This window comes from Melozone crissalis, unplaced genomic scaffold (genome assembly GCF_028551555.1).
Source record: "Melozone crissalis strain CALT ecotype California unplaced genomic scaffold, PUWL_Pcris_2 ptg000046l_1, whole genome shotgun sequence".
In the NCBI taxonomy this organism is placed as follows: domain Eukaryota; kingdom Metazoa; phylum Chordata; class Aves; order Passeriformes; family Passerellidae; genus Melozone; species Melozone crissalis.
Window position 1 is genome coordinate 11,573,138 of NW_026535824.1, and position 27,922 is coordinate 11,601,059.

The following is a 27,922-nucleotide window of genomic DNA, read 5'->3' on the forward strand; positions in this document are numbered from 1 at the left end:
GTCACTGTATTTTAATAATTTGTTAAATGCCACCTTCACTGCACATGTTATGGTGCGTCACACTCTGGTCCATTTTATGAACATCCTACTTTCTCCCACTGAAATTATTCTGTGGGAAGAAATGGGGAAAAAACTAACAGAACAACTATTAAAAGACTATGCTAGGGAAGACAGGTGGGCACACCTAACACTAGTCCATCTAGCCTGGGAGGAAGATTTCACAAAACCTCATTCAATAGACCTTCCCAGAGCTCTGTTAGAAGAGATAGAAGTGCTGCAAACACAGCTCTCAAGCAGACAGCCAATGGAACAACACCTACTCTAGATTTCACAGACATTCTGCAGGGACCTGGGCAATCCTTTCTAAAATGTATTGACCACCTTCCACAAGCAATAGAGAAGCAAGGTGAACATCCAAAAACCAGGAAGGTACTTCTTACTAAACTTGCTGAAACAAATGCTAATAACACCTGTAAAGACATTTTACCTTCTCTACCCCTTAACCCAAAGCCTACCACTGCACAAATGGTCGAGGCATGCACACTTAGGGCATCCTTACACTGTGATGCCAGCCTAGCTAAGGCTACCAGTCAGGCTATAGTTGAGGTGCTAGTACCCTCCCAAGTTATTCGCTGACATACACATGAAAAAGGACCTGGCTTTAAGTGTAGGGAGATGGGGCATTTTCAACAGAATTTATAAATAAAGGCTATTACCAGGGACCTTCTAGCTGTCACAGCTACTGTCCTCACTGCCCCCCTCGTCTACATGCTTTCAAACACCAGCAAAACCGGTGGCCTGCGGGAAACCCCACACAGACACAGAAAGGCCCTGCGCAATGACACCAAACGCGTGGCCGTTCCACCCCACTCTCCCCAACATCGTGGAGAACCAGCACAGCAACCTCCTCAGATCCAGCGGGACAGCTCGATCACTGCGGAAAACTCGACAGAAGACAGCTCTGCCCTGGAACCCAAAGGCAGCTGGTAAGAGCCTTTTCAATTCCAATCCACGATATTTATGTTCACCATATTCCAACAGGCAAATACAGGCCTGAAGAACGGCCCAGAGACATTTTGATTTTAACCAACACCAGGGAAGGGATGGAGACACTCTACTACCTGAGGTACTCGCCTTGATGTCTTTGCAGGAGATAACTGTCCAGGCTCTATGCTTAGACCCTCCCCTTTTCATTTCAAAAGGAACAGTTACAGTCAGAGCCATCCTCCTACGGGACATGATCACCACACCATCTCATCCAATGGTGATGTGGGCACAGACAACAGGCAGAAACAGACCCATTCTAAAGTGTGCTTTGTCATGTAATGGGAGAAAGAGGTGTCTTTCAGGACTATTAGGTACAAGAGCTGATGTCACCATAATTTCCTGCTCTGATAGGCTAAAACAATGGCTCCTGGTTCCAGCTGCTGGGGTAATTATTAGCTACCAGGGAGGCACTACCAGCTTCTGGAGTCACAGTAACATCTGCAGGGAAGGTCCTGAGGGCACAGTTTCTACAGTAAGATCTTTTGTCATCCGGGCACCAATAACAATTTGAGAAAAAGAGACCTCTTGTCCCAAAGGGGGACAAGGCTAGAGATCCTATCAACACCTCAGGATTTCTGGACAGGGCCACTGAGCTGCGTGCCACCCTTCAGTCAACCTGGAAGACCAACGACCCCATATGGGTGGATAAGTGGCCCCTCCCAGGCAGAAAGTTAAAGGCCCTGCAGTCCCTCTTGCAGGAGCAGCTGTCTGTGGGCCACATTGTACCATCTACTAGCCCCTGCAATGTGCCTGTCATTATCATATGAAAGCCTGGCAAGGACAAGAGGCGGCTCCTGCAGGACCTCAGGAAAATCAATGAGGTCATCGAGGACAGTGGTTCCCTCCAGTCCAGCCTGCCCTCAGCCTCCATGTTACCTTGAGATTGCCGATGGTGCACCATGCTGTAGTTGTGGGTAGCAGTTTTTGTAGTCCTCCTATTTTTTGGATATCTTGTTCGACATTTAGGCTGTGATTGATGGAGCCTGAGCATAGGAAGAGCATTGCTTTGAAGATTGCATGGGTAAGATCTGAAGGAAGGCTAGTTCAGGGAGGTTTAATCCAATTGTACCTATGATTACACTGTTATTGGCAGATGGTTGATATAGATCTTAATGACTACTTTTTTGACACCCCCATGCAGCCCAATGACACCCTCCTGGGTTGCCTTTTCCATCACTAAATCGACAAGCACCTTTACAGAGGTACCAGTGGACTGTATTGCCTCAACGACTGAAGGGTAGACCAAATATTTGTCAATTGCTTGATGTCCAAATTCTCTCGCCCTAATGGTAATCGCTTTGCATTATATGGACCATTAAATGAACATCCTAATGCTATCATTTTTCATTACATGGACGACACAGTCGTTTGTGCAGGAGCTCAAATCATTTTGGATGTTGCAGTACAAGATGTCATCACTGCGGTACAGGAGAAAGGCTTTAAGATTGCAGCAGATAAAGTTTGAAGGACAGCCCCTTCGAAGTGTCTTGGCCTAAAAACTGCAGAGAGAACCATCACACCACAAGCACTGCACATCAAGGACAACCCAAAGACTCTGCCAGAACCCCAAATGCTCTGTGGAAGCATCAGTTGGGTACATTCACTGCTGGGAATCACCACAGAAGACCTCACGCCGCTGCTCCTGCTCCTTAAAGGCAGTGAAGGACTCGATTCCAGTGATCACTGACACCGGAGGCTTAAGCAACTGTACATAAGGCATCCTGGGTGATTCAAACTAAACAGGCACACAGATACCACCCTAATTTTCCTTTCTCCCTGGCAATCTTTGGTCTCAGTCCAAAATTCCATGCATTATTCTTTCAGGGGGACTCAACTATCTCAGATCCCCTCAAAGAAATTGAATGCGTTTTCAGAGAACACCAACCTAGTAAAATGATAACAACCAAACAGAAAGTTATTGCACAACTAATCAGGAAAGCTAGAGAGCATCTGTGCTCCCTTGCAGGTACAGACCTTGTGAATATATACTTACTTCTCACTCAAGAGCACCTCAATTGCCTACTTCAAACATCTGAACCACTGCAATACGCCTTAGATCATTTTTACACAGGCTAGGATCAGCCAAAAATTCTACCACCAAAATATTCCTGCCCTGCTTAGGATGTTCAAAAACACCCAAGACCCGTCAAGATCCCTTGTAGCCACCTGCCCCAATTGTCAGGAACATGGCCTTGCTTCTGTCAGAGCTGGAGTCAATCCAAGAGGACTAGAGAGTCTCCACATCTGGCAATCAGACATCACACACTAGGCCCCTTTTGGCAGACTAAAGTACATCCACGTCTCAATCGACACCTTTTACAGTGCGATTTTCATCTCTGCCCATGCTGGTGAAAAATCAGAAGATGCTACAAAACATTACTTTTTAGTTTTTTTCCACCTTCGCAGTTCTACAGGAAATTAAGTTTGATAGTGCTCTTGCTTATACCTTGCACTGATTCCAACAAGTTTCTGACCACTGGGGTATAAAACATATCACTGGCATACCACACTCCACCACTGGAAAGTCCACAGCGGAGAGGGCCCACTGATCAATCAAAAGGATCTTTGATCAACTGAGAGGGGTAATCCAGATATTATCTTCCATTGAGAGACTGGCCAAGGCCTTTTACGTATTCAACTTTTTGAACAACCCATTTATGGAGACAACTCCCCCAGTCATCAGGCAGTTTACTAATTCAACTGCAGCCCAATTAAAAGAACAGTCACCTGTGTTGAGCAAAGAACCTGAATCTAAACAAATTATGGGCCCTTTTCCATTCATTACTTGGGAAAGAAAAGATGCCCTTGTCTCTACAGCAACATTCCTAAGATGGATCCCAGCAAAATACATAAAAACTCTTTCTGGGAACAGTGAGGCAAACACCAGAGCCACCATCAGAAGAACAGAATGAAAGCCTAAGGGAGACAGCAGCAGCCTGGAAAAGAAGAAGGAGAAGGACAGAAGATCTCCTAAGCAGCGTTGACCACACACACCAAGACCAAGATAGCTCAGACACCACTTACCAGGATATATGTCTTAACATTTTTAAAAATTATATTTTAGCATTGCTCTATGATTGTTGTAATAAGCTGTGTTCACACCCTTGCCTTACAGAAGAGAAAGTTTAGTGGGAACACAACTTACGTTTCACTTTCTACTCGCTTTATCTGTTTACTTTTAGGCCATCAAAGCCTCCAGATAACAAATTATCAAAGTCAGAGGATGCTGCCATTGGTTGCTGCTGCAGCAGGAATCTGGATGCTCCTCACTGAGCCGCATGCTTTCAACTGGTTGCTTGCACAGACAAGCCACAATTTCTTGTCCATAACACTGCCTGTCAGGCATTTGAAGGCATGTGTTTTTTCTACCTGTTGTCACATAGCGAGTCAGTATACCAGGGCATCCAGCTGCTAAAATATCAAGGAAACAAGATCCAGATGGAAGGCAACAACGACTGGTTCACTGGACTTTCCAAACACAGGGGTTTGCGAGGATGGCTTTCATCTTTAGTTAAGACCGTTTTTTGGGCTTTGTATTTTGTATTCATTGTGTTGGTTATTTTATCCTTTTTTGCTAAATATCTCCAAAAGTCTATGGCAGAAGCCTTCTTTATAGATAACAAAAAGGGGGAGATGTGAGGGCCCAGGGGCCTTCCACTGGAACTGTAATACCTCAGAGCAAAGTGACCAAGGTAAAAAAAGTCACCGCTCTGAATGCAATGTTGTCGCCCATGGGCATTTGAAGGCTCATGGTGATGCAGCACATTTTGATGGCATCACCCAGTTCAACTGCTGCACTTTTCTTATATGTACTGGCTCGGAATGTTCCAACTCTCTTGTATCAATTTGGTCCTGGCTTACTGTAATGATCCTGCGCTGTTCACCCCCATATTGTGTGCCCAGTCCCATTTTGTCTCCATTCCTGGACCCTCTTCAGCGCAATCCACACTATTTGGATTTCCACACAACGATCCCTCTCTTGCCTCATCCATCAGCCATCCAAGCAAGCCAGCTCCCACCTCTGCTAGTGCAGGTCCCTCACAGAGGTTTCTGTGGGCAGGCTGCAACACAGGAACTGACTGCACCAGGGAACGGCCCTCTAATAAAAGGCATGAATTCCACAGCCCATGCAACAAAAAGCCTTGCATGTCTTTTCTTTTTCCTTATTCTCTCAGTTCTCAAGCCACATTCCGCATTTTTCCTGACTCGGAACTTGGCTTCTCTCTCTCCTGTCTGCAGGTCCAGCCACAGGTATGACCCTGCAGGAACAGCCTGACCCAAAGGGAAGTGGAGGAGCACAATTCGTCAGGAACTTTAGAGAAAGGATAAGGAAAAATGGGATCAAACTGCAAGAGGTGGAAGATATTTGATGATGGGAAGAAGTTCTTTACTCTCAGGGTGCTTGACCCTGACACAGGGACCAGTGCAGAGAGGCTGTGGATGCCCCATCCCCAGCAACATCCAAGGCCAGGTGTGACAGGGGCCACATCCACCTGGTGTGCTGGGAGGTTGATAAGCTTGGAACCACATCATCTTGAGGGTCCCTTCCAAGCCAAACCATTCAAGGATTTGATCATTCTGCCATCCCCATCTCCCACGGCGGAGTGGCCCTGAAACGTCAGTGACATCACAGCACCCAGAGGGTTCCAGGTGGAATGTCCAGGACCTGGAAACGAGCACAGCAGACACTTCAGCGGCTGCCAAGGGTCAGTTGCTGCTCACCCTGCACTCTGACCCTCAGCACAGAGCTGCTGCTGCTGCCTGGGCTTTTCCTGCAGCCAGATTTGGAGCGCCAATCACAGCAGGATGTGCTCTGATGTGCCAATGGAGGTACAGTGCAATTCCAGGCAGGGGGCACCTGGCCTGGGCAGGCTGCAGCCATGTGGGAATGGATGGTGTGGGACAAGAAGCCCACTGGGAGATTGTGCTGCCCCTTACAGCCTGACAGAGACACTGTGGAGGAGATGGAAGTGGACCTGGGCCTGGATGAGGAAGAGATGATGGAGGTGGACTCCTCCTCTACTTCCATGTCCTCCACTGTTGAAGACATGGAAGTAGACGAGGAGGACAACATCGAAGAGATGGAGGTGGATGAGGAGGACAACATCGAGGATATGGAAGTTGATGAGAAAGACGAGGAGGAGCCCATGGTCCTTGGATGAAGATGCAGCCCCACAGGTAAGACAGGCAGATGCTTCCCACGCCCTGCCCACACACACACTGGGTCCCCTGACGCCAGGCTGGGGCTGGGCTGGATGGCCCCGCTCAGGGACACGGTGCCCGCAGGGGGCCTGGCTTGTGCTGCCACAAGCACCAGCCCCGGCCTGCCCTGCGCTTGCCTGGGGCCACGCCAGCCCTGCCAGCCCCGGCCCAGCCCCTGGGGCCCAGCTCCCAGCCCTGCTGGGCCCAGTGCTGCCAGCTGAGTCCAGCTCTGCTGCTTCCTTTCTTCCAGGACTCATGCACATGATGGCGCAGATCTGATACCTTTGTAAATACGTTTGAAAGTTGTGAAGTTCCTGTAAATATGTTGACTACATTAGAAGTTTCCTGTAAATACGTTTTGAAGATTGTTAGCCCCTCGGATCCCATGTAAATATGTTCTGTACATTGTTGTTCTTGTTGTTATAACAATTGTATAATGACACATGTTCTGTAAATCCTAGATTTGCCAATCTTTGGCAAATAAATACTGTTTCATTTTAAAACCTGACTTCTCTTGGCCATTCCTTTGGGAACAGGCAGCCTTTGCACAATTGTGAGTTCCACTTGTTCCACGTTCCTGCGGCTGGAGGTCCCTGGGGGTGCTGGCACGGCCACCCTGGGGCTGGGGGTCCCTGTGCACAGGGGCTCCCACTGACACCACTCCTGGCACTGGGCACTGCTGCTCTTCCTGGCCTGGGGCACAGCGCTGTCCCCAAGAGCTCAGCTCTCACCAGCTCTCACACAGGGGGCTCTCACAGCATTGGCCTCTGCAGCCAGGCCACCAAAGCAGGCAGCAAACCTTCAGTCACCCTTCCTGCTGCAGCCACAGGCACTCCTGGGCCCAGAGCCACCAGCAGGCCACAGCCATCCAAAATCCACCTGCACGATCTCAAGGCCCCCACAGCCTTGGCAACTGGGCCAGCTACATCTGGGCTGCTGCAGGGGCTGATCTTTAAGCCTTGCAGCCTCCAAAGGCCCTGGGCTCTGCTTCCCAGCCTGCTCTGCACTGCCCTGTGCCTGCATTGTTCCAGAGACAAAAGCCAGGCCAGGGCATCCTCACCCTGCCCGCATTCCTGCTGCTGCCAGCAGCCAGTGGCCCCTGGGCCCCGCTCGGGTGACAGCTGCAGGGCAGCCTGTGCTGGGCAGGGGGCACGGGGCTTTGGGCCCTGGGGCTGCTGCTGCTGCTGCTGCTTCTGGGGGCCATGGGCCCAACAGGGCCCCGAGCTCAGCCCCTGCCCGGGCAGCATTCCCCCAAAGCCCCACCCTCCCCAAGCATCCCCATCACACCTGCCAGGGGCAAATCCCACGGGCTTCAGGAGAGAAATTCCCTATAGTGCCTAAACCAAGGGGTCCAAGAGGAAAGTCAGCACCAGCTGATGCTTACAGCACCTTGACAATGGTGGATGCAGGGCAGATGAGATCTCCAGGGCCTCTGGCAATGCCTGCTCTGCACGTGAGGCTGTGGGGCTGCTCCCACTGGGACACAACACCGGGCTCAGGCCAGCCCTCAGCCCCTCACTGATGATCCCAAGGAGCAGGCTCAAAAAGCAGTTTCAGACCACTGCCTGCAGATATTTCAAAGGACTACATGCCATTCTAGGAAGTCACCTTGCACATTTAGTTTTGGTGTCATGGCATGAGAAGCCCTGAAGGTGCCTCTGAATGTGCACTCAGGGCACTTCCACTGCCATCCCAAAGGGATCACAAAGGACAGGCCTCAGCTTTCAGCACTGCTGAGCTCCTCACCCAGCAATGAAATCTCAGGAAGAGGCAGGAATTATGTGCTTGTCCTGGTTTAGGACAAATTAGGGGAAATCTCCAAAAGGGTGTCCCCCCAAAAAAATAAACCTCCAACCACCCCTCCCCCCAATACCGGGTTCGGGAAGGAATTTCTTGGAGGAGCAAAGTGGAAAACAAAACCTGTTTATTGACAAATGACAAAAGAACACTCCCCAACACAAGAAAAGGAGAGAAACCAGTCAGTGTTGTGGAGGGCGCCGAGCTTCTCTCGCAGACTCCGGGGATCCCGGACGTCCCAAGTCAGGTCCGGAGCCGGTCCAGTATCTTCAGGGTAGGGTAAGAAAGAGAGGACGAAAGAGAAGGAAAAAAAACAGCGCAGAAAGCAGAAAGCAGCAAAGGGAAAAAAGGCAGCTATCAGCTAGGGCTAAGGCAATAGCAAGCAAGCAAAGCGTCAAGCCAAGCAAGCAGGCCAGCCAGCAAGCAAGCAGCAAGCAAAGCCAAACAGCCGAAAGCGAATGTGCCCCATTCCCCCTCACTCCTCCCTCCCCGCCCCACCGCGGCAAGACGACCGGGGGGTGGGGGGGAGAGAGAGAGAGAGAGAGAGAGAGAGAAAACACAGCTGCCAGACCAATACACGATACTGGGATAAAGGCTGTCACCCCATGACACTCTACCCCTTATCCCATATCGTGAACATACAATAAAAAACTTTCATTTTACTTACTCACACCTTTGACACTTACGCATTCCTCTCATCTTACTTGCTCAGACCTTTGACACTTACAGTTTCCTTCTGTCTCACATTCAACAAACAATGACATTCATATATGAGTCTCACCCCACAATCGGGTCTCCCTGAGGTACACACCGTGTTGTTCCATCTTTCTGCATTATCCACCATGTATAACCTGGTCCTTGAGGAAAAACAATCCCACGGATGGGTTTGTCTGTACTCGAGGCATGGTTGATCCATACTGTCTTTCCCAACAAACCTCTGACATGGGCCACTGGGGCTTTATCCCCATCTACTATATTAAGGAGCTCAGACTGAGCAGGACCCGCTCGGTTGGTGGAACCTCGAGTGTTAACTAACCAGGTAGCCTTTGCCAAATGCTGCTCCCAGTTTTTTAAAGACCCCCCACCCAATGCTTTTAAGGTGGTTTTTAACAATCCATTATACCTTTCCACTTTCCCTGCAGCTGGTGCATGATAGGGGATATGGTATACCCACTCGATGCCATGTTCCAGTATGTCCGGTACAGCCGCACTCAGTGGTGGAGTCACTTCATTCAAGGCACGATAGTCCACAGTCAATCTCCATTCTCCGTCAGATTTTCGCACGGGCCAGATAGGGCTGTTAAAGGGTGAGTGGGTTTTACTGACCACCCCTTGGCTCTCCAGCTCTCGGATCATCTTGTGGATGGGGATCACGGCATCTCGATTTGTCCGGTATTGCCTGTGGTGCACTGTTGAGGTGGCAATTGGTACTCATTGCTCCTCTACCTTCAAGAGTCCTACTGCAGATGGGTTCTCTGATAGTCCAGACAAGGTATTCAATTGTTTAATACCCTCTATCTCCACTGCAGCTATTTCAAAAGCCCACCTGAATCCCTTAGGATCTTTGTAATAGCCATTCCGGAGGAAGTCTATGCCCAAAATACACGGAGCCTCTGGACCAGTCACAATCGGATGTTCCTGCCACTCCTTCCCAGTCAAGCTCACCTCAGCTTCCAATAAAGTCAACTGTTGTGATCCCCCCGTCACTCCAGCAATGGAAACAGGTTCTGTCCCCACGTGTTCCGATGGCATTAAGGTACACTGTGATCCATTGTCAACCAATGCTTCATAGTCTTGTGGCTCTGATGTGCCAGGCCATCTGATCCACACCTTCCAAAAAACCCAGTTTTCCAGTGCCTCTTCCTGGCTAGAGGCAGGGCCCCTCTAAGCCAGACTGTCCTTCTTTCCTTGGGCGTATGCCTTAGAAGTTCCTTCAAGGGGATCGGACATGTCATCGTCATACTCAACATCTCAGCTACGAGCAACCAGAGCTGCTCTCTTTTTGGTGATACTTCCTCTTTTCTTCAAATCACGCACCCGTTGTGCCAAAGCAGCGGTGGGTTTTCCATCCCATCTCCTCATGTCTTCTCCAGACTCACGCAGAAAGACCCATAACTCAGCCCGTGGGGTGTACCTTCTCTCCCCATCAAAGGAGCACCAGCGTTGGATACCAGGGCCTCTAATTTGCACAGCTGAGATTTGAATAAGGTCCTCCTTAATCTCTTCCCGGAGTTTCTTATGATTCTCCTCTATTTTGTCCTCTAGTTTCTGCAGTCGGGTTTCCACTGCTGCAATTCTGGCATGAGTTGGTCCATGCACAGCATCTGCATACACTCGAAGCTTCTTCGCCATATCGAGCACAGTCTCATATGTATAATCCCGCTTCATTATTGCTAGGACAGAAGCGTATTCAGGTGGCCCAAGTCGCACAAGTTTCCTCCACATTACGGGTGTGCATGGTACCAGGTCCGGATTCCTAGTTGTTATATCATCTGAGAAAATGAGCTCTGCCACCGCCATCTCTCTCAGGCGTTGGATCCCCTGTTCTATGGTTTTCCACCGTGTCTGCTGTATATAGAGATCATCTGCACATAAGTATCTTTGTGCTACACTATCCAGGACCCGTTCCCAGAGGCTGTGAGGGCTAGCCCTGCTCATCATACCTTGATCGATGACAGGATCATGTGACAGGGATCCCAAATGTCTCGCTTCAATACCATCCAAAATCGTAACCTCCCCTGCAGCATCCCAAAGGCGGACTAACCAACTAATTATAGATTCGTCAGGTTGTCATCTGTAATCCTTTCTTAGGCCTCTGAGGTCCTTCAGAGAAAAGGAGTCAATATTAGCTCCAGAATCTGTGCCCTTTGATGTGGCCTCTGATTTTGGTGAGGGTCCTTCTCCTGCATCATCATCATCATCTTCCACCTTTCGATCGGTCTTGCCTTTACACTTTCCACCTCTTGTATTAGCTGCGACAGCCATGGGTTGAGGCCTATTGTCTGATTCAGCTGCTAGCCTGGAGCCTGGGATGTTAGCTGCAGCCTGGGTCACTGGGATAGTAACTAACTTATCTCCCTGTTCCCTTTCTGCTATCTGCTGCTCCACAGTATCTAGCAGAGTACGGTAAACAAGCACCAAGACCCAGCTCACTGCAGTAATCCTTTCCTCCTTAGTCTTACCATGGCACTTCTCCCTCAAATACTTTGCCACCTCGACTGGGTTCTGAATTTGATCAGATGGAAAGTCCCAGTCTATAGGATCAGAAAATTCCTTTAAAGTCTGGCCCATATCCTCCCATTTCCCACTCCAGTCAAGATTTTTCCTGCTTTGTTTTACTCCTGAATCAGGAGTCTCTCTAACCCCTCTAGAAATCTCGGCTTTCATTTTATATACACTCCAGACAGTATAGAAAAGGCTTAATAAATTAAATGCCAGAAAGATGGTTTCTTTTAAACTCAGGGGAAATTCAATATTTTCTAATAGAGATGTCAACAATTTGGAGGAGAAGAAGGAAGACAAAAGCTGAGAAGCCCCTTCCCCTTCTTCTCCCCAAACAAACTGAGTACACAGCCATGACAGCAATCCATACATTCCTGAAACAAAGTCTTTCATAAACCTCCGACAAATCAGCACACATACGACCAGCCCAATGACTATTCTGGTTAGTGCCCCCCGCTTACAAAGGTTACTTATTAGGGACAACACCAGAGCTATTTCTGGGTAAGGAAATAACCCTAGGGACCACAAAGGTATTAAAGCTTCAAAAACCCCAAGGGACCAGAAATACCAGCAAGCTTTCAACCCAAATGACATTATGAATTACCAATATGCCCACAAAACAACCAAAACCAAAATATTATTGTTATAGGTTTTTTTCCACTGTCTTTGGCCTCTGTTTCCTGGCCAACGCACCAAAAAGATTGTCCTGGTTAGGACAAATTAGGGGAAATCTCCAAAAGGGAGCCCCCCAAAAGACAAACCTCCAACCACCCCTCCCCCAATACCGGGTTAGGGAAGGAATTTCTCGGAGGAGCAAAGTGGAAAAGAAAACCTCTTTATTGACAAGTAACAAAAGAACACTCCCCAACACAAGAAAAGAAAAGAAACCAGGCAGTGTTGTGGAGGGCTCTGAGCTTCTCTCGCTGACTCCGGAGATCCCGCCGGACGTCCCAGGTCAGGTCCGGAGCTGGTCCAGTATCTTCAGGGGCGGGTAAGAAAGAGAGGACGAAAGAAAAGAAAAAAAACAGCGCAGAAAGCAGAAAGCAGCAAAGGGGGAAAAAAAAAGGCAGCTATCAGCTAGGGGAAAGGCAGAAGCAAGCAAGCAAGCAGGCAAGCAAGCAGGCCAGCAAGCCAAAAGCGAAAGTGCCCCAGCCCCACTCACTCCTCCCTCCCTGCCCCGCCAGGCAAGACTGCCGGGGGGGGGGGGGGGGGGGACCAGGCAGTGCCACTTGTGCCCTGAGGTGCCCAGCTAGGATTGGATCTCTCCGAAAGCACCTGAGGGAGAGCAGAGCACCTTGCAAGCTGCAGGTCCCTGACAGCCCCACAGGGCTCCTGTCCCATCAACATCTGCTCTGCTCCAGTCTGAAACAGGGCCCAGCATGGTGCTGGGATCATCAGAGAGCTGAGGTGTGTGCTGGAATTCAATGCCCTCCCCATCCTGCAGCAGCCCTGCATTTCCCTCCTGCAGCCTTGGTCTCCAGCACAGCCATGGAGGCTCTTTGGGCTCTGGACTGTTGCTGCAGCCCCCAAGGGCAGCTGAGCTCTGCCTTTGGCACAGTCAGGTCTGGTCAGCACAGGCCATGCTCAGCAATGTCTTGTGTGAGCCTGGCCTTGCTGTCAGCCCCAGCAGCGGCTGGGCCTGTGCTGGCCCAGCCATGGTGGCCCAGCCCCTGTGCAGGCCCAGCCCAGGCCAGGAGCATTGCGGCTGGGAACAGCCCCTGTGCCGTGGTGCCCACAGCAGCCTTGGGGCTCTGTGCCCCATGGCCTCCCTGCTGGGCAGCCTCTGCCAGCTCCTGCAGAGCCCCTGGCACCTGTGGGACTGCACAGACAGCCCTGTGCTGGGCTCTGCCAGCCTCTGGGCCAGCAGAGAGGCAGCCAGGGCTGGCCATGACTGGGAACAGGCCCTGACCCTGCAGGAGGATGGAGCTGGGCCACAGCCAAACTCAGCCCAGGCGGAAGCTGGGCTCAGCAGCCAGGGCTGCAAAGGCCTGGGCACAGAGGCTGGTGCTGACAAATGTTCTGGACCCCCTCCCTCCTCCATCCCTGCCACCAAGGGCACAGAGCAGCCTCCTCTCTGGGCCACTTGCCTGTTTGCAATGCCTTGCACAGGCGCTGGCCCTGCCTCACAAGGCCTGGCCTGAGTCCTGCCCCTGCACGCTCAGTCAGGCTGAGATGGACACTGATGTTTTCTAGGCCAGGCTGTCTGAGCCCAGCCCAGCTCCCTGCAAGCTCTGCCAGCTGCCCTGAGCTCTGGGCAGCACCAAGGGCCTCTCCCCAGCCCAGCCCAGCTGGCTCTGGCCCCACAGCTCTGCTCAAGCCAGGCTGCTCTGGGCACTGCCCCAGGGCCTCAGCCCCTGGCAAGGGCACAGCAGCAGCCACAGGACTCGGCTCCAGCCATGAGGGAAGGTGCTTGGCCAAGGCCAAAGGAGGCTCCCTGGCTTCCCTGCTCCCCTCGGCCTGAGGTGCTGAGAGCTCTGCAGCCCCTGCTGCCATCCCATCTACCCAGGGCAGCACAAGAGCCCCGGCCTTGGGGACCTCAAGAGCTGCTCTTGCTCCAGGCCCAGGGCCCATGCCAAAGCTGGGGCAGCCACAAAGCTGTGCCCATTTCTGTTCATTGCTGCTCTGATGGAGATGGATCCTCAGCCACTTGGAGGGTGCTGATGAATTTTACTACTCCAGAGGCCTCTTCTTTCTTGAGCTACTCAGTTGAGGAATTCAGTGAAAAAGGCTATTAAACATTTGTTTAAAACATTTCAACAAGAAAACCCCGTGGGAAATATTGAAGTTTTCAATTGTTCTGTGGTTAATTAGTCAGATTTCAGAGGTGTATTTAAAGTGAATATGGTATATTGAAAACTAAACAGAGAGAACTGGTTTTGTCCAGTTTTCTTTTCTTGTTTATAGATTGGTATCTTGTTTATAGATTGGTATCCAGTTGATATGGATCCCCAGCACCTCTTGACTTCAGGAATTAAGTAAGAAAAGCTCATAAACATTTGTTCAAAACACCCAAAACAAGAAAATCCCATGGGAATAATCTAAGTTTTCAGATCTTCTGTGGTTAATTAGACAGATTTCAGAAGGCTATTCAAAGTGAATATACCATATTGAAAACAATGCAGAGAGAACTCTTTTGTCCTGTTTTATTTTCTTCTTTATAGATTGATATCAGCAATCCCCAGTTGATATTGATCCCCAGCACCTCCTAATGCAGTTTGAGCAGATATGAAAATCAAGACCCTTCATGGCTTACAGTCAATCACACTTTGTTCCTACCCCAACACCACCATTTCTCTCATCCAACCCCTGGCAGTCAGAGCAGCTGAGGAATGGGGTCACATCCAGGGGTGTCCCCAGGGCTCAGGATTGGGGCCAGGTCAGCGAAATCTCTTTATTGCTGATCTGGATGAGGCCATTGAGGGTACCCTCAGTCAGTTCCCAGGTGAGCCCAAGCTGGGTGGGAGTGTGGCTGTGCTGGGGGGGCAGGAAGCTCTGCAGAGGGATCTGGCCAGGCTGGAGCCATGGGCCCAGGACAATTGGATGAGGTTCACCAAGGCCAAGGTCTGAGTCCTGCCCTCGGCTCACAACAGGCTCCAAATCCCTGGCTGTGCCCTGCCCCTGATCCCCAGAGCCTGTCCTGTTTCCTTCATCCCTGCGTTGCCAAGAACTTTCTGGGACAAGGGAGCTCTGCTCTGGCTATGGAGGGAAGTGCAAGTGCAGCCACTGGAGTGGGAAACACAACTCATCGGGTTTGTGTCCTTTGGGGGTCAGGAACTGGTGAGACTCAGAGGCACAGAAATTTTCCCTTCATGGCCAACAGACCACAGTTGAACAGGAAACAATTTATTAACAATTATGAAGGGCAGACTTTGGCTTATTTAGGATGCAGATTTGGGGAGTAATGAATCAGGCACTGATTTCTTTTTAAGGAAAATATCCCTTACAAACAAAGGGGTCCAGGAAGGATGGACACATTTCAAGAAAGTAATCTTAAGGGGGAAGGAGCAGCCTGTCCCAGTGTGGCAAAAGATGAGCTAGTGAGGAAAATGACTGGCCTGGCTGGCCGTGGAGATTTTGTGGGAACTCAAGGGTAACAAGAGGTGCATCAACTTGGGACAGAAGGTCAAGCAGCTTAGGAAATGTTTAAGGATGTTGTAAAGTCGTGCAGAAAAAAAGTCAAGAGGTGAAAACTCAATTAGAGTTTAACCTGACCACTTCTGTGAAAAAAATTAGACAATGTTTCCACAATTAAATTAATAGCAAAACATGGGATAAGGAGAACCTCTACTCTTTATTGGATGCAGTGGGGAATATAGTAACTAAAGATAAGGAGAAGGCAGAGCTACTTAACATCTTGTTTCTCTCAATTTTCAATATTAGGACAGGCTGTCCTCAGGACAAGTGCTCTCCTGAGCTGGTAGATGGGCACAGGGAGCAGAACAGCCCCCCTGGAATCCAGGAGGAAGCAGCTGGTGACCTGTTGAGCCACTCAGATGCTCACAGGTGAATGGGATTGGATGGGATCCATCTCAGGGGGATGAGGGAGCTGGTGGATGAGCTCCCCAAGCTGCTCTCCATCATTTACCATCAGTGCTGGCTCAGCAGGGAGGTCCCAGAGCACTAGAGGTGCCAGTGTGAGCCCATCCTCAAGAAGGGCTGGAAGGAGGAGCTGGGGAACTCCAGGCCGGTCAGCCTGACCTGGGTGCTTAGCAAAGTTATGGAACAGATCACCTTGAGTGCCATCTCAGGGCACCCACAGGATGGCTGAGGGGTCAGAGCCAGCCAGCGTGGATTTCAATGTCTGCATGGAATGGTCTGGATGACGGGATTGTCTCCAACATCAGCAAATCTGCAGATGACACCAAACTGGGTGTGAGTGTGGATCTGATGGAGGATGGAGGTAGGAAGGCTCTGCACAGGGCCCTGGACAGGCTGGATCCAGGACCCAAACCCAACAAGGTGAGGTTTAACAAGTCCAAGTGCCGGGTCCTGCACTTTGGCCACAACAACCCCTGCAGCAATACAGCCTGGGGACAGAGCGGCTGGAGAGCAGCCAGGCAGAAAGGGACCTGCAGGGCCTGATGGACAGCAGGCTGGGCATGAGGCAGCAGTGTGCCCAGGTGGCCAAGAAGGCCAATGGCTCCTGGCCTGGCTCAGGAATGGTGTGGCCAGCAGGAGCAGGGCAGGGATTCTTCCCCTGTGCTCAGCACTGCTTGGGCAGCACCTCGAGTGCTGTGTCCAGTTCTGGGTCCCCTGAGGAGGGCAATTAGAAGAAATTTGTATCAGGAAGAGTAAAGAAAGCAATGGTGAAGCAGAGGAAATGCTGAGGGCAGTTTGGGGGTGGCTGCCAGGCAGCCCTGGCTCTGAGCAACAGCGTCTGCAGTGGGACAGGAAACTCCCAGCTGATGGGAACAAACTTTCTGGCTGACTGCAGAGGCCAGGACAAAGCTGAGTGGTTTCCCTGGTGTTCCCCAGCCCTTGCTGGCCCCAGGGGCTGATGGCATTTGTGCTCCCTCAGGTTCATGTGCCCACACCAACAGCATGGGGGTGCTCCCGCTGCTGTGTGCAATGCAAACAGGGGCTGCTGAGCCAGTGCTGCCGTGTCTGTGCCTGCAAGGATGGGGCACCTGTGTGAGCTGGGGGAGAGGCCAGGGCTGCAGAGGGGGGATGTTGTTGGCAGCTCCATGTGGACGCTCTGGGACGCTGCCCTGGGCTGTGCAGCGCACTGGGGATGGATCAGCCCCTGCTCTGCTGCTCCTTCCCATCTCCCCCAGGGCCCTTGCAGAGCCCCAGCTGTTGCTGCCCTCAGCTGCCATTGCAACCCTCAGGACAAAGCGGTGCCAGGGCTGTTCCAGGTACAATTGCAGTGACACTTGTTGGTGCCACCAGGTGCCATGCCAATGGCCATGGGGCCCGGTCCTTGGTTTGGTGCCATGGCAACCAATGCCCAGCCCCGTTGTGATGGTTAGTGGCCATAGAAAGCTGCCCTGGCCCCTTGCTCAGGGCTGGTGTCAGTGCCCAGAGCCAGAGGGGATCCCTTGCTGGGGGCTGTGCCATGGCCACATGCCCTGTGCCGCGCTGGCCGCTCAGGCACCAGGAACCAGCAGCCAACGGCACTGCCAGGGCCAAAGGCCAGGTCAGCCAGACAGAAAGGGGCAGGACTGGGCACTGTTTCCATGGCAATGGGCACTGGGGGCACACCTGGGTCACCCGTCCTGGCAGTTGTCATGGAAACCCCTGGCAGGGACTGAGGGCACAGCCCTGGCACTGAGACACTGCTGGGCCGGGTGCTGAGCACAGGGCTGAGCACGCAGAGATGGTTTTGTTCTTGCTGAGCTGCAGCACAGCCAAGGCCTGTCCTGCCCCTCGTCCAGCCACGCTGGGGAGGGGCTGCGGCTGTGGGGGAGCTGGGCAGGGGACACAGCCAGGACAGGGGACCCCAACTGACCCGGGCATAGCCCAGACCAGAGCACATCATGCTCAGTGTATGAAGGGGGGAACAGGGAGAAAGGGGGGAATTTTGGAGGGAGGGCTTTTGCCTTCCCAGGGAACACCTAGGCAAGAGGGCGCCCTGTTTCACCAGTGGGCAGGCTCACTACCAAAGACACAGACACCAACTGAAGGAATTGTGTCATTTATATCATGCACAGCTGCAAAGATTTACAAAAGGATAAGCTCAGCAAAGCACATCATCATTAGCAGAGAATTACAAAAGAAGCTCAGCAATCCATCAAAACCCATCATTACATTTTGATGACCAATCCATTGGTGAAACACTAGAGGTGTTTGTGGCAGAAAAAGATTCTGGCTGACTATCAAGGTACACCTTACAGACATCAGTAGTACTTTAGTGACACCGTTCTTCATTCTTTTTTCTCAATCTCATTCGAATTAGGAACAAGAATTCTGTTGCCCATGGAGCTGGCACCTTTTTAATTCCAGAATAATGCCCCCAGGCCCTTTGCTGTTCAGCTTTCCCATGCTGTCTGTGGCTAACAAGGCTTGGGGGGCCCTTTCCCCTCTGGCTGGAAGGGGCCGGGTCCCAGTGCCTGAAGGGCACCCAGGCTCCTGGATGGAATTCCTGTGCAAGTCCCTCAGTGTCACAGCAGCCTTCACATTGAGCCCTGTGGATCAGAGCATTTTCCACAGGGGCCCTTGGGGCAAACAGGGAGATCTGGTCTGGCAGGATGTGTAAAACCATATCCTGTCAGATCTCCTTGTTCTCACACAGAATCCTTGGCTGCAGGGACACATTCCCATTGTTCCTGCCCAGGTTTCAGGACTCAGAGTTGTCTTTCCTAGGAGCTGCTCCTTCAGCTGCCTCGGGAGGGCCATTTGGCCTCCGACCCACACTCTGGCTCCATTATTAGGGCTGCTGGATCCAAACCCTTTATCTCCACAAATGGTGGTGACTGGAGCTGGATCTCCTTTTTTATCAATTGCTCTTAGAGTTGCAATATCAATAATTGTGCTACCCTGTCACAGGGTTGAATAATCCAATCTTGTTCATTATTGTTTACAGAATTACTGTAATTTCTCCTTGATATTCTGCATCATTTCCTCCTGCCATGACAGGAACACTTTGCAAGGCCAAGCTCCAAGGGAGCAGTTACCAAAGCAAAGTGTCCTGGAGGAATCTGAATTCCTGTTTCAGTATTGACAGCTCTCATTTGCTTTGAATTTCTCCTAATGAACTCCAATGCATGAAGGCCCAGCCCTGCAGCCTCTGGGCCGGCCCTGCCAGGGGCCATCACAGCCAGAACAATTTCCCAGGCAGCCCAAGTCTCACTGCCAATGGTTGGATTTGCAAATTGGGGGCAGCCGTGCACAGCCAGGGGGTTTCTATTTCCCCATGCGCCATTGTGAAGGGCATGGAGCACATCTGGGAGATGGGTTCTCCATGGGCAAAGGTTCCCTTCTCCTCATCTTTCCAACTGCTCTTTTAACAACCCCTTCACCCTTTCAACCAATCCTGCAGCTTGTGCATACTCTGGTACATGAAAAACCCTGCAGACAAAATCGCTGTATTTTTCACAGGAACAGACAAAGCACTCTGCATCACAGTATCAGCACACCCTGTAAAAATAGCCAATTTCCTCCCTTCCTCCTTTTTCCATTGTATACAATCTCACAAAGTTGACCACTGACATTAGGGTCCTGGCCAATCCTGTTCTGTAGGGTATTTCGTGTTACATCCCTGAGCAGCCAAAGATACCAAATTAGTATTGTCAGCACTATTTCACATTATTATTATATGTACATATTTATATATAAATACAGATATAGACATGTAGATATAGACATATATACATTAAAAGCTATAAATATAAACATGAAGGTCTTATTATACTATAAATATGTATATAGTTATTTGTTATATTGATATTTCACTTGCACAAGGGCATCTGAGCTCAAGCTGAAAACCTTCTTCTGTTGCTCCTTGTGCGAGCATTCCAACAATCATTGTTCCTTCTGAAGGTGCTGTTTCCTATGTACTCTCAACAAATTCATCTTTGTCTGCCCAAATCCACAAGGTCTTTTCCTTTTCCATATACAATTTTTGGATGCATTTGAAGACATCCAGGGGTGCAGCTTCTTTTACCCGACTGCCCCACTGCTCCCACGGGGCTCCGACCTCAGCCCACTCCAGAGCCAGGGAACTCCAGGGAAGGGCTTCCCAGCTGGGAATTTCTGATGGCACTGATTCCTCACATTTACACTGAACAAGTGACATTTTGTTGGGATCTGGCCAGACTGTGCCAGTTTTGTTTTACCAGTGGGCAGGGGCAGCACCAAAGGCACAGACTCCAACTGAAGGAATCAGTGTCATTTCCTGCAGTTCAGAGCAGCAAAGAATCACAAAAGGAGCAGCTCAGCAATGCACCCAACCATCCCCAACAAAGATTGCCTGCAGAGATTAACAAAGATCCAGCAGCATTTACCCTCAGCCTTTACCATCCCCCAGACCCACACAGCAGCTGGGGAAGCTGTCACAGCCAAGGGCTGCAGAGCCACTCCTGGGCACTGGGAATTCCTGCAGGTGCCTCCAGCCCCAGGTGAGGCTCCAACCCCGCTAGGAGAGGGCCCAGCTCTGACAGTGCTGAAGGAACAAACTGACAGCACTGCTAGTGTGGCAACATCTGCTTTCATCCACCTCTTGGGTCCCTCCCAAAGCCTGGCCAGGGCTCAAGGAGGAACCAAGGGAGCTGACTTTGACCATACAGCCCCAAACAAGGCCAGATGTCAGATTTCATGGCCTTGTCTGGCTTCTAAATACACAAAGGTCAATACATGTTTGTTGGAGAGTTTTTCAAGAATGACTTAAAGAAAAGGCCATGAGACATACAATTGAGAGAAAAGTATAGGGGAAAAGTAAAAGCAGTTTCTAACAGCTCTCAGCCTTCTGATTTGTATAAACAATTAGACTCTCTCAGGCATCATTCTATAAACAATGGAGTTCTCAGATTGTCTTCCCATAACAAGTAGAACACCGTCTCTGGGAAGGCCTGCCATCCTGAGAACAGATGAAAACGTTTTGGGAACACTGGTTTCTGTTTTAGTTTTTGGTTTCTGTTTTGGTTTCTGTTTTTAATAAACAATTGTAGGTATTCTAAAACAAAGGGAGTGGTTAGAAATTTCTCTGTTAGCCTATCATGACATTGGATTACAGAATATGCATGAAGTTCGTTAACTTTGTTATTTAAGGTGATTGATTGATCAATAAAATCGGAGTTCGATGCATTAAAGGATGGTCGTCTCCCCCTCATCTCCAACACATGTTTCACTAACGAGTGGCTGCATCTATCTCACTGCTAATGACCATGCATATTTCATCAGGGAGCAGATACAAAGATAACCTTTGCTTGGAAGGTTCATCCAGAGGCCACCTTTGTCTCAGGGCATGCTGTCCAGGCCTCACTCAGGGCTGGTGTCCAGGCCTTGGCACTGCAGGGACGTGGTTTAGTGCTGGGCTTCACACTGCTGGGTGAGCGGCTGCACTGGCTGAGCTCAGAGGGATTTTCCAACAGAAAGGATTCTGTGATTCCATGATTATATCCACTGCATCCAGCTGGGACTATTTTAGCAGCATTACTTTGCTCCAAAAGTTCCCTCTTGCCCAGCTCCTGTGGCCTGAGGCTTCAGCTCCTTCAGCTCCTGGTGCTGAGCTGCTCATGCTGAACGAGATGCCTCGGAGAGAAGAACACAGTCCATGCAATTCCTTCTGGGACACGGAGAGGGGAGGCTGTGCAAACAGGAGCATTGTTTGCTGTGGCCTCCTCTCTGCCCTTCACGCCTTTCAGTGCTTTGAACCAGCTAAGAGCTTTCTCCAAGAGTGCAATGGAGCAGCTGTTCCTGCTCCCGGGCCTGGCTCTCTCCAGTCTCTGCCCTTGCCTGGTTCTGTCCCTCTTGCTGTGCCCTCTGTTCCCCCAGGGCTCAGTGGCTGCTGCTCAGGACTGTGGCACTGGCACAGATCCAGTGCTCCAGAGCCTCCTTTCTGTGCCCTTGCAGCTGCCTGGGCACAGCAGCCTTTTCCATCTGGAAGCTCCCCATGGACAGGGAGTGCCCAGCTCCATTCCCTGCAAAGCCTCCAGGAGCCCCGGGCTGCCATCTCCAGTCCCTGCTGGCACTGGGGGCTCCCAGGTGCCTCAGGCTGCTGTGACACCACTGCACACGGGAGGGAAGAAGGGCAGGGGCTGTGCTCAAAATCAGCTCCATCTGCTGGTGCTGCTGCTGCTGCTGCTGCTGCTTCTGTGGGGTCATTTGTGCAGCCCTGGCCCAGAGTCAGGGATCAGATCCTGCCAGTCTCTTCCAGCCCTGGCTGCTCAGAGTTTGGGCCTTGGAGCCTCAGGTGGCCAAAGGCAGCTGCTGCTGGTCCCTCTGTGTGCCCGTGTTCAGCAGTGCTGCTCCATCAGTCTGTGCCCAGCAATGGGGAAAAGCCGGGCTCTGCCTGACCAGCTCAGCCAGCAGGAAGGGAGCTGCTCCACACAGGAACCAGGAGCAAAGGATGTTCCTTTTGTAGGACATGTTTTCTATTGAAAGGAAAAAAAAGGACAAAGGGAAAAATAGGTAAATGGTAAAAGATAAGAGTAAAATCCAAGTGTTAGTGAAAAAAACATAATGTTAGTGAAAAAAACCAAAATATAAAGGCAAAGTTAAATTCTGTGCATTAAGAGGTAAATGATCTTTTTAAAAAGAGAACTCAGTTATTTACATTGTAAATGTGCTGATGGCATGCATCCATCTTACTGACCTCAGCAGCCTTTTAAAAGATTTTGGGCTTTGTTTCCAACATTGGTATTTGAAATTGTGGTTGAAGCACAAGGAAATTGCTTTGTGCCCTTCCAGCTCCAAGCAGGACTGGGAGTGGAAACTCTGTCAAACCCCAAATCCTTTAGAAGATGACCTTCCTTCTCAGCCTGGAAATGAGCTGCACATTCCCTTTGAAACTGTGTCTCTAAGAAATCCCTGACAAAGTCCCACTTACAGCTTTTTGCTCTGGTTTGGCAGTGCAGAAGAGCAATTCTCCATCCACCAGCTCCAGACTGCACTGCCTCAGGAGCACGGCCCACTCGCCAGCTTTGGCCCACTTGTGGCACTTCTAGAGGAGGAAGAACGTGCAATTGCATAATTCCAGCCAATAAAGAAGGAAGAATGGGACAGACAAAAGAGATCCAGGCATTCAGCTGGGACTGTGGAGAGTTTGGGTCCTTGCCAATTGGATGTGTGTCCCCAGCTGCAATCTCTGGGCCTGCAGCAGAGTCTCACTCACCTGCCAAAGCAGAAAGCTCGGGCACTGTGCTCGCAACGGGCTCGTCTGATGCAGAGCTGTCAGAGCAATGTGAGGGCAGAGCCAGCCCAGCTGGGCCCAGGGCTGAGCCCAGCAGAGCCCTGGCAGAGCCCAGAGCAGCCTCAGCACCCGCAGAGCCCGGCTGCAAGGAGAGAAAGCAAAAAGTGCCCGTCAGCTGAGAGCTCCTGTGCCCTTGTGCCAAGGCCTGCGGTGCCCAGGCCATGCTGGCTGTGCCCAGAGCTGCCCATTCCTGCTGCCTTTGGCAGCAGAGCAGGAGGGCAGCACATGTGCCCAGCCTGCAGCCAGCCATGGCACATGCAGCCCTCAGTAGCTTCCTAGAGTCAAAAAGCAGCTGGGCAGCTGACTGAAGAATTCATTACATCTGCCCCAGCAAAGGGGGAACCTTTGGTGCCCAGCCAGGCCGTGCCATGCCCAGATCAGGGAGCATCCCCCTGCCTGTGGACTCACCTGCGAATTGGGCCTGGAGCCTGGCTTTGAAGAAGGTGCCAGAATCCAAGTCCATCATCTTCAGCTGGCCAGGCTGGGAAGAGATTGTCATCCTTGAGGTTGTCCTTGGTGTCTCCAGCAGCAGCCCCACCTGGAACAGCTTCTCCAGAGGCTCCTTCTCCTGCCCTGGGGCCAGACCAGGCTGTCAGGGCTCTGCCCAGGGCCCCAGCCATCCATGAACAGGACAAACAAAACCAGGGGGATGGTGGTCACCAGTGCTTGCCACACCAGGTCTGCAGCTCAGCTCCAGCCCAAGAGCTGCATATTCCCTTCTGCTGACCCCTGCTCAAAGCTACAGGCAGGACAAAACCAGCCTGGTTTGCTTTGCCACTGATTGCCAAGAGATGCGTGGAGCTGGTACCTGCCAGGCCCCTGGATCCAAATGTGCACGTGGATCTCTCCCATCTTCTAGGGCAGAGGAACACCCTTCACCCAAGGATGACAGAAAAGATCTTCTAAGGATGGCCTCTCCGAGGGCTGCATGGACAAACACCTCTTAATGATATCCTGGCAGTCTGGGGAGAGAAACCAGAAATCATCAGTCAATTGGAGAAGTTGCCCCCCTGTTCCCATGCCCAGGCCATGCTGGGTGTGCCCAGAGCTGGGCCTAAACTTCCCCATGGATGTTCTGTTTGGAGGACAGCAGGAGAGCAGGACATGTGCCACCTCCTCAGCAGCTGCCAGAGCGGGATGCCCATGAGCCTGCTCCTGTCTCCCAGCAATGGTACTGCCCCCGTGCCCAGAGATGAGGATCCACCTTGAGAGAGCCATCGTGGGAACAAGATCCGCCCCCGGATGATCTCCTGGCCCCTCCTGAACGGGTGCTTCCCCATGACCAGGTGGCACAGCAGGAGGCCCAGGGACCAGATCGTGGCTGCCTCGCCGTGGTAGCGTTGGTGCTGGATCCACTCTGGTGGGCTATAGGACAGGGTTCCTGTGGAACACAGACAGAGATCAGCAGGGGGATGCTGCTGCTCCCAGAGCCTGGCCCCAGCATCCCTGGCCATGTGGGGGTTGCCCCAGAGGCACATGGAGTGAGAGCTGCCCTCTCACCAGCACCTGGGACTTGTGCACAAACTCGGGGCTGGAAAAGAAGCCACCGGTGCTGGAAGAGGGCAGCACAATCCCTGGGAAGGCCCAACCATGACACACAAAGAAGAAACCCACCCAGTAGTGGAGAAAACTCACTCTCCTCCCCACCTCCATGGCCCCCAAAAATGTTAATAAGCCAAGGCAAACAAGGAGAGCGGAGCAGTCCAGCCCTTCCTCGCCTGCACACCAAACCATCTGGGGCATGGGGTCAGACTCCCATCTCTGCTACCCCCATGGGGGTTTGTGTCGGGCTGGCTGCCCCACCTCCAGCCCCAGCCCAGGCCACAGTGGGTGCTGAAGGCTGTCAGCAGGGCTGGGAGCTGGCCGCCCTCACACCCCACCCAGAACAACTCGGCTCCAGCATCAATCCTATCCCGGCTGCAATAGGGGGAAGCCCCAGTGCTGCACCCAGGCTGGGCCACAAGATGCCCAGGAGCATCCCGTGCGAGGGCTCACCTGCAAACTGGGTGTAGGCTGTGTCTTGGAGGAAGGCGCCACAGCCAAAGTCGATCAGTTTCAGCTGCCCACTGGCCAGGTCGAGCAGAATGTTCTCGGGCTTGATGTCCCGGTGCAGGACCCCGCAGCTGGTGCAGTGCCGCACGGCCTCCAGCACCTGGCGGAACAGCCCCCGCGCCTCCTCCTCGGGCAGGAACCCCCGCTCCGCCAGGAAACCCGAGAGTTCCTGGCACCGCTCCGGACGCTCCAGCACCAGCAGGAAGCTGTCGGGGAGCTCAAGCCACTCCAGGAGCTGAATAACACCACCACAGCCACGGGACACCTTGGCCAGCAGCACGATCTCCAGCGGGGCGCTGGTGCCGTCGGGCTGCGGGAGGAGCGCGGTGCCGTCAGTGGGGCCGAGGCCGTGCCGGGGCTCTGCGAGCCCTCAGCCAGCCCGGGATGCTCTGCCCGCCCCGCTCACCCCACGCCCGCTCTCCCCGCAGGGCTCCCGGCGGCTCCCACCCTGCCGGGCCCCGGCTCCTCGCCGCCTGGCACGGCCCGGCTGCTGCCGCTCACTCACCAGCTCGCCCCAGTGCCGGATGCGATCCCGCGGCACGCGTTTGATGGCCACCTGCGAGCGAGGGAGAGCAGCGGGCTGAGCTCGCCACCCGTCCCGCCGCGCCCCGACCTTCTCCTCCTCCTACCTCCTCCTCCGCCCCCTCCTCCCGCGCCCGCGGCCGGCCCCGCCGCTCACCGGGGCGCCGTCCGAGAGCCGCGTGGCCGCGAAGACGCTGCCGAAGCCGCCGCGTCCCAGCAGCGATCCCAGCCGGTACCGCTCCTGCAGGGCCTCCTGCGCCTCACCTGCGGGCGAGACGCGGCTGTCAGCGCTCGGCTCGGGGCCAGCAACGACCCCCGAGCGCCCCTCACCCGCCCCGGGCCCGGCATCCCCACCCGCCCCGGGCCGCGGCGGCTTGGGGCTGGAGGCCGCGCTGCCGAGCGGCGGAGCTCGGGCCGGGGAAGCCGCAGCGGAGGCGGCGGGAGCGGCCGCGCCGCGTGTGTCCTCCGCGGGCCGCGGGAGGAGCCGGGGCCGGGGCCGGGGCCGGGGCCGGGGCCGGGGCCGGGGCCGGGACTGGACCCTGCGTCGGGTCCGGAGCCGGGCTCGGGCCAGGCGGAGCCGAAGGGCGGCGATGCCGCCCCCGCCCCAGGCACTGATGCCTGCCCAGCAGCGCCACCGCCAGTACGGCCAGAGCCAGGCGGAGGCGAGACCGCGGCGGGACGGTCGGGGCCGGGCTCGGGGCAGCCCCGCCCGGGGCCGGGGGCGGGCCGGGGGCATGGCCCGGCCCGGCAGGGGAGAGGGAGGCGGGGAGAGGAGAGGGACGCCGGGCAAGGGACCCCGAGAGAAGGGTGCCCGACAGCGGGAAAGGGAGAGAAAGAGAAAGAAAAAGAGAAATGGAAAGAGTGTTGAAAACTCTCTGTTTGCTGCTGCTGCTGTCGCCGCTGCTGCTGCCGCTGCTGCTGCCGCTGCTGCAACTGAGGCACCGGGGCCGTTCGTCCCCGTGTCCGTTCCCCGCTCGCCCCACGAGCCCCACGTTCGAGCCCCGCGCGCCCCGGGGACAGCCCCTCCGTCTGCCCAAACACGGGAACTTTGCAGCCTTGAGCCCGGATGCAGAGCCCTGACTCCTGCGCACTGGCACAGCGATCCCCTCGCCTGCTGCTGTGCATTGTCCTTGCTGAGGGTCAAACACTTTCGGGGCACCTTCCCTTGGGGTAGGATTCCTACCTGAGCCCAGCACTGCACTTACATGTCCAGTGTTGCTTTCCAGTAAAAACAGGAGAAGGAAAACTGTGTGTGGCTCATGGTATTTTAGAGTGTCTAAAAATCCCTAAGTCACTGATCTTAGAGGTGAGGTACATCTGGAATTACTGGGATGCAACATGGAAAAGGGGAGCATAGAAATAAATAGAGGAAAACATCTTGGATTGTTTCTTCCATTTTCATTTCACTTCTGGAAAGCTGTTTCAGTTTTACAGGAATCTTCTCCTGTCTGCTCTTCCCAAGAATTTCTCCTGGAGAACAAGGTCAAGCTTCTGTCACAAGATTTGCCACCCGGAAATTATGCCACTGGTGCAATTTTCATTGTGACAGTTTGTGCTGGCTTAGGGCAAATTTTGGGAGGAAACCTCCAAAAGGAATCAATCTAGAAAGGAAGTTCAAGCAGCCCCTACCCCTACTAGTTCAGGAAAAGACTTCCCTCGAGAAAAGTGAAAAAAACCCCAGTTTATTAAACAAGTAAAGTATTCACAAGCATGAAAAATGAATAATATTAAATAAAACCTCGGACAGTGCTGAAGAGATGGAAAATTCAGAAAGTCCTTGTTGTGGGTTGTAGTTGGCTCACTCGGTCTCTTTTAAGTCCCTCTGGTGCTGGAATGCAGCGTCCCAGAGCTCAGGGGGCCACAGGTGTGAGCTGCCGGTGTTTGTCTGGGTTTTCAGTCCAGAGCAGGTTTAAACACTTCCAAGAAAAAGGAAAGTCACAGTCCGAGGAACTTCTCTGCCTAAGCTAGCTAAAACCAAATTGCTAGACCTGGGCTGTGAAGGCATCGGGAAATTTCCAAATCTGTGCAATGGCGGTCTCAGCAAACACTAGATCTGGATGGTGCTGGAGTCAGAACCTTGAAATTTCCAAATTTTAGATTTCTGTGCCAGCAAATCACTGGACTTGGGCTGTGCGGGCACCAGGAAATTTCCAAATCTGGGTACTGAGGCAGCAAACACAAGACATGGGAGGTGCCAGACCCAGTAGCAGAAAGTTGCCGGGTTTTGGATTT

The 27,922-nt window shown here is 52.6% G+C and overlaps 1 pseudogene; it reads right to left on the reverse strand.

Moving 5' to 3' along the window:
• The window catches only part of LOC128943489 (serine/threonine-protein kinase pim-1-like), a 38,421-nt pseudogene extending 12,454 nt beyond the window's left edge, over positions 1–25,967 (reverse strand).
• Between the last annotated feature and the right edge of the window lie 1,955 nt (positions 25,968–27,922).